Here is a 6,739-nt window from a genome sequence, read left to right as displayed (position 1 = left end):
TGTTAGAGCCAAGACTGACTGAGGAACAAAAGGAGGGGATCAAGAATAATGGGGCCCCAGCAAGCTGACAGAATACGTTTACTGTAATATTGCATATTACACACTTAATCTGTGTCAGGTCCTGTGTATACACAATGCCAATTAACTTGACCACAACCCCGTGACATAGGCATTACCATCCTGTTTTACACAGGAAGAACCTGGGACACAAAGACTGCTCAGTTACCCTGTTGGTGGTAAAGGTAGTCTGGCCATCTGTTTGCCTCCAAAGCCCAGACTTTTGATCAGCCACTACCACTACCCCCTGGAAGCTCAAAGATTTAACAAGGGGACCATGAGAAAGAGAGGAGGAAAGAAAGAAAGCGAGGCATTGAAGAGGAAGAATTCCTCAATTCCTATGACCTGAGAATGTCTAGACAGCATAAAGTAAATATTATTGTTTATGGTCAATCTGTACTTCTTGCTTAGCATAAGTAAGCAATCAAATGAGAATTGACTTGAGACTACAGAGACCAAATCTGAGAGTTTTTATTTTAAAACCAGCAAAAAGTTTTTTAAGCTTCCTTTTTGCACGCTCTCTTTTTTTTTAAGCTTAAAAAAACACAAGGAAGGATAAAGAAGAAAATTTAAATCACCTAAAGAACACTTATTTAATGTGTTTTGATGGTCTAGAATCTTCTGGGACCTCATTGTAAATTCTTACAAGAATCCGCTTGGATCAGCATGGATCATGTGCATCCCTTGACCCAATGACCTGTAGCCAGGGAGGGTTAGGATCATATCTCTGTTGTAGGGATCCGCCTTTTCGGGATTTTATCCTGAAGGTCATCAGGGACCCATGAGAGGGTCAATTAAATCTGGTTTGGAAAGGCAATCTCTGAAAGCAATGTGGCAGATGGATTGGGGTGTGCAAACCAGAGCCAGAAACATGGAGTGGGGGCCATTATTGTGATCTAGGCTAGAATAGAGGCTCTTACCGTAAGAGGTGTCTGTGGAATGAAGGGCTGCAGAAGCATCTGAGGGAAAATTAGTGAGTGGAATCAACTGTCTTTGGTGATTTGATATTGGGGGATGAGAGTGGGGTTAGGTAAAAGCATCTGAGAATTGGTGACAAGATCATGATTTTAAGGTGCCTGTGGGACATCTAAGCAGACATGTCCAGTAGGCTGTTATGTGCCTTTAGACCTTAGGAGAGTGGCCTGGGGTGGAGTGAGGTGGGTTAAAGCCATGCATGAAGAGAACATAACCGGGGAGAATGTGTGGAGAGAGGAGAAGGCTGAGAGAGGAGAAGGTTGAGGCCAGAACCTAGGGAGGACCGTTAATGTGTAGGCGACAGGTAAACTAGGGAAGAGCTGTCCACAAAGGAGGTGGGGCATGATTGGAGAAGGAGGAGAACCAGGTTGGATTGCTGTCATGGCAACCAGCCTCGAGTGCTGCTGGGAACTTAACAGAAAATGCTGCGGCCAAATCAATAATCCAGCACCTGGAAAGAGCCTATACAGCTTAGCAGCAGGTGGATGCCCTTGATGGGAAGGGATAGAGACTGGAGCCCGACCTCGCAGTGAACGCGCAGTGAGAACGGAGATGATATTCCAGAAGCTTGGCCATAAGGGAAGAAGAGAGGGTAAGGGCAGAAGCTGGAACGGAAGGGATCCGGAGCTCGGGAGAGGAATGTGGTTTGGTGCATTGAGGAAGTGTCATCGAGGGCAGGATGCCAGAGATGGGACCCTGAGAACAAGGGGAAACGATGTATCCGATGCTGCAGACAGAAAAGGAGGAGAGATGGATGCGGGTGCAGCGAAGTGTGCAGGAAGAGGAGTAGGAAGCTGAGGGATCTTTGCCTCGAGCCTCGATTTGCTCAGTAACCAGGCAGGCCAGGTCATGTGCTGAGAAGGTGGGAGGAAGGTGGAGAGGACCCGAGGGGCAGGACTTCTTTGCATTGTCAAGTAGGGACATATAGAGACAGTTCCCACTGGTGCTGGAACCCACGATGCTGTGGTGCTGTCAGTCTGAGCCTTGGCATTTCTCTGTAAAACTCAGCGTCCGGGCAGAAGGGAAAAAACCCGCACAATGTGGTTGACCTGGTTTGGGGTTTTGCTGAGTGTGGGGACAGAGTATCAAAGGGGAAAGTGGGTGAAGGGAGGAAAGGGCTGATGGACCTGGAGACGATGGAGTGGAAGGTGGGAAAGAGGTATGGCAGGGGCCCGGGTGTGACCAAGCAGACGACAGAGCTCAGGTGACTGGAAGTGATCTCCTTCCTCACCCCCGTGTGACTGTATTGGAACAGCTGCCAGAGCCCCGACTCTTCGGTGCTTTACTGTTGTCACTCTGTAGTTGGCTTAGACGGTCTGTCCCCTGGCTGCGGGCCTCCTACCTGCAGGGTTAGTAATAAAATCATAATAAACGTTGCTGAGCCCTTCAGAACACATGTGCTAGTGGCTTCTTGTGTTTTACATGATCTAATTCCCGTGATGAGCTTGTCCTTCTGTTTCGTATCGCCTTCGTTTACAGAGGATATTTGGACTCAGAGCTTAATTAATTCCAACATCACGTGAGTTTGGCTGATTTTGTAAAATAGCCCCTTCCCCCTAATCAACTGCAAATGGGTGTTTGCTTCACCCATGGAACATTCTACCAGAGTTCCCAACAGCCTCGTATTAACTCCAAATAGCCCCAAATAGATCAAGCAGTCTCAAAGAATACTAATTCCAATTTCCTTGAATTGAAGGCACCTGGAGAGACGTGGTCCTGAAGCCCATGGGGACAGGGCAGGGAAGCAGGACAAGGGACAGGATAGCAAGCACTCTCGGGGTGCTGAGCACGCCCCCAGAACTGCAGACTCTGAAGCAGGGTGTCTGGCAGGAAAGCCCCAGAACGCCTAAAACCTTGAACCCTTTGATCAGTGGCTTTTCTGAAAACTGTTCCTCCCTCCGCCTGCCCAACACGTGGAGGACCGAGAAATCTTATTAAAGTCCTTTCAAAAAAAAGCTCCATGTCGTGGAGCATCTGCTTCTGGTGTGCGAGAGATTACACACGAGTGATGTTGGCCAGGGAGACCCAGCCAGCTCCAGGCTCCGCCGCTGAGACAGGACTTCAAAAGGGAGGCACTCAATTAAGGAAGCAGCCTTTCCCGGTCGTGGCTCCGAATCTCATTTCCAGCACCGGCTCCTCTGGTTAATGATAAGAAGCCAGGGATAAGAGCCTGCTTGTCGCCTGAATGGCTTCCTTCCTGAGGGAGAAGAGAAAAAGGAAAGAAAAAAGATTAGCACAAGTATCGGGCTCCTGATTTAGCTTCCCTTCTGGAAAAAAAAAAAAAATTACAAAGAGCCCTTTACAGTCTGAGGCTGTTTGGATTTCTCTCCTTGCACTGCCCCATTCAGGCTGTGCTTTATTTCTTATGGTTGACCCTGTGCGTTGTGGGGCATTGTGTCCTTGGTCGATGGTAGGCACTTAATGGATTAAATCTGAAAAGAGTTAATGGTAACCAGACATCCATTAGAACCATCTATTCACATGCAGTCACTCCTGCAGTTTTTGAAAAGCACAGAATTAAAGGAAGAAATGTCTGGAAAATACAAGTCCTTTGTCCCTCTTGGCTACGCCTCTTTAAGCCCCTCCATCTGCTGAGGGGGAGAGGAAGGCACCCAGTAACGTCTCTGAGGTGGGACCTTGGGAGCATGGGCTCCGCTTCTGGGGTGAAAAGGACATTCCGGACCAACAATGAGGATGAGGCTCCTGGTTCTTCCTGTTTTCCATTCTGCTGCTGCTATAATCTGAGGCTCTTTTCTCCCTAAGCTTGCAGAAGCTGTCTTGAACAAGCTGGTTCAGGACAACTTCTAAAATCCTTTTTTGGGGCACCTGGGTGGTTTAGTTGGCTAAGCATCTGCCTTTGGCTCAGGTCATGATCCCAGGGTCCTAGGACTGAGTCCTGCATCAGGCTCCTTGCTCGGGGAAGAGTCTGCTTTTCCCTCTCCCTCTGCCTCTTCCCTCTGCTCATGCTCTCATGCTCTCTCTCTCTCAAAAATAAATAAATAAACAAAAACTCTTTAAAAAAATAAAATAAAATCCTTTTTTAAAAAGATTTATTTATTTATTTCAGAGAGAGAAAAAGGCCACAAGTGGGAGGGGCAGAGGAAGAAGGAGAGAGAGTCACAAGCTGACTCCACGCTGAGCACAGAGCCTGATGTGGGGCTTGATCTCAAGACCCTGAGATCACTACCTGAGCTGAACCCAAGAGTCAGGCACTCAACCTACTTCACCACCCAGGCGTCCCTGAAATCTTTACAGAAAGCAAGATAGCCTGATTTGAAATCTCAGATTCAACCCTATACTTAGTATTAACGGGGTCCTGGGCCAGAGAGAAACCCAAAGGGAAATTCAGAATGTTACATCTCTTACTCCGTGGAGGATTTGTACCTATGAACCCTTCATTGAAGACTATTATGATTTGTAATGTTTTTAAATCTACTCATTCAGGACTCTGTCTTTTTTGCTTTCAGTGTAGTTGGTGATCTTCGCCTGGTTAGCAGCACGGTTGTGAGCGGGACACAGCTTACTCGTTAATGGAGAAGGCTGGGAGCAGACACCTGGTAACTGTCTTTTCCCGGCAACATGCATTATGGACACAAAAACGCTTTCTTTGACTTACAGAAAGCACAACGCTCAGAGACAATGCAGAATCAAAGTTTTCATTTGTTAAAAGATAAATTGAGGCATATTAAACTTTTTAAGAGTTTATTTGAACAAACATTGATTTGAAACAGGCAGCATCCAATTGGTGGGAAGAAAGGAACTCCGAGGAGCTGCACAAAATGAAAGATTTTTACAGCCAGAAGGGGGCAGAAACAAGGCAGTTACACTGCACAAAAAGTGGGTTGGTTGTTGCACTTTCCCTTAGGGAAGGGCAGGGGTCCTTCAGGCAAATTCCCTAACTAGTGCTGATCAGAGGATTCCTGACTGGTTTAAGACTCTATTTCTGGGAGAGCCAAAACTGTAGTAAGTTATAGCTCGGCTTGGTGACTCAAGAGCTACGAGTGCCTCCATTCTGGGTCTATTGTCTTTTTAACACATTTCAAATTACCTTTTAAAGTAGAAAAGCTTAAGGGTTATAGAATATAAAAATAGTAAAAATTCAAAGAGCTTTGGTTAAGATCTGTCGACAGCCTAAAACAAAATGCAAAACAAAAATCAACTCAACAAGTATTTGTGGACTAACTATGTAAGATGCTTCCAGGAATAGGAAGATAAATTGAATATGAAAGAATGTCAAGTCCTACATTTAGTTTCAATGAATTGCATAAACTCACACTACATGGTACATGGGTGAATTAATTAAGAGTTGACGTAAAATAGGCCTTGAACCTTTGATGTGATGGAAACAGCTGATAAAGCCTTGGCTGCCCCAGTTGAAGCACAAGGTCTAGTACAAAAGAGGGCATTTTACAGTGGCCTTTTACAAAGTAGAATCCATGCGAAGGAAGCACAGGTGTGGTTAAAAGTCTTGGGAGACATACGATATGAGGAACACTTGAGGGAATGGAGACCATTTCACTTTGAGAGGATCAGAGTTAGGAAAGGACTAGAATCACAGAATTGACAAGAGAGAATGACCTACTTTGCATTTTTTCTTTCTAACCCCTGTCTTTTCCAGATGAGAGAACAGCCCCAGAAAAGGGAAATGCCTCACTGATCTCCATCTGCAGCCTTGCCCAAACCTGCTAGTTTTATCTCCATAGTTTCAACTTACCCAATTCCAAAATGCACTATATAGTTCCGTGTACGCTTCCGGTCGATTACTGGTTGGTTCCTGTTGTCAGAAGGATGGACCTTCCCCCTGCCTTCAAAGCTGTTTCAGTGTTGGAAAGAAGAGGAGCCAAGCGTCCAATTCCTCTCCTTCCATCATCTGCCTGGCAAATACCTGCTCACCCTCCAAGGCAGCTCAGACACCATCTCTTCTCTGAGCCCTCACTTACAGTTCTGCATTAAAAATTAACTACTCTCTCCTCTCATTTCCCCTAACTGTCCAGAAATAAGTCACCGTAGCATCTTTCACACTGAATTGTAATTATTTATTATACTTACATGTGCATTCATCTTTCCAGTCAAGTCTTTTTTTTTTTTTTAACTTTTAGGAAATACGTTATTTGGTCTCCAGTCCATTACACCCTTTTGGTTTTCCTCCTCCTTGTCTGACTGTTCCTTTTAGTCTTCTCTGTGTTTCCATTCGATTCTGGGCACCTGGTTTAGTATGGCTCAAAAACCAGGCCTGGCTGTTGCTACAGCTGGCACTGGACACCATGTCTCAGTGTGCCCAAGGCTTCCTCACAGCATGACTGCCTCAGGCCATTCAGTCTCCAGGGCAAGTTCCAGTGAACCAGGAAGAAGCTATGTGGCCTTTTGTGACCTTGCTTCCGAAGTCATTCTCACCATGCCTACCAAGAACCAAGGGGTAGGGCATAGACCCTTCCTCTCTATGAGAAAAGTGTCTAAGAATTTGCAGCCATGTTTTAAGATTGCCACAGGTTGACAGGAAACAAACTGATAAATACCTAAAATACTGTATATAGTATGTCTAATGGTGATATAGTAAGAAGAATAGAGTAGGAGTGTCTGGGTGACTCAGTGGGTTAATCGTCTGACTCTTGATTTCGGCTCAGGCCATGATCTCAGGGTCCCGGGATTGAGCCCCACATTGGGTTCTGTGCTCAGCATGGAGTCTGCTTGTTCCTCTCCCTCTGCT

General features: G+C 45.9%; 1 long non-coding RNA gene across 1 annotated transcript; it reads left to right on the top strand.

Annotated features, from left to right (window-relative positions):
• Positions 1–1,461: 1,461 nt before the first annotated feature.
• Positions 1,462–5,925, top strand: LOC109489418. The gene is made up of 3 exons (XR_002142412.2): positions 1,462–1,624; positions 4,500–4,589; positions 5,651–5,925. It is a non-coding gene; the product is annotated as an uncharacterized LOC109489418 (long non-coding RNA).
• Positions 5,926–6,739: the final 814 nt, after the last annotated feature.

The sequence above is a fragment of the Ailuropoda melanoleuca genome, chromosome 2, assembly GCF_002007445.2.
Source record: "Ailuropoda melanoleuca isolate Jingjing chromosome 2, ASM200744v2, whole genome shotgun sequence".
NCBI classification, from domain to species: Eukaryota; Metazoa; Chordata; class Mammalia; order Carnivora; family Ursidae; genus Ailuropoda; species Ailuropoda melanoleuca.
This window is presented reverse-complemented; position numbering and strand designations above follow the sequence as displayed.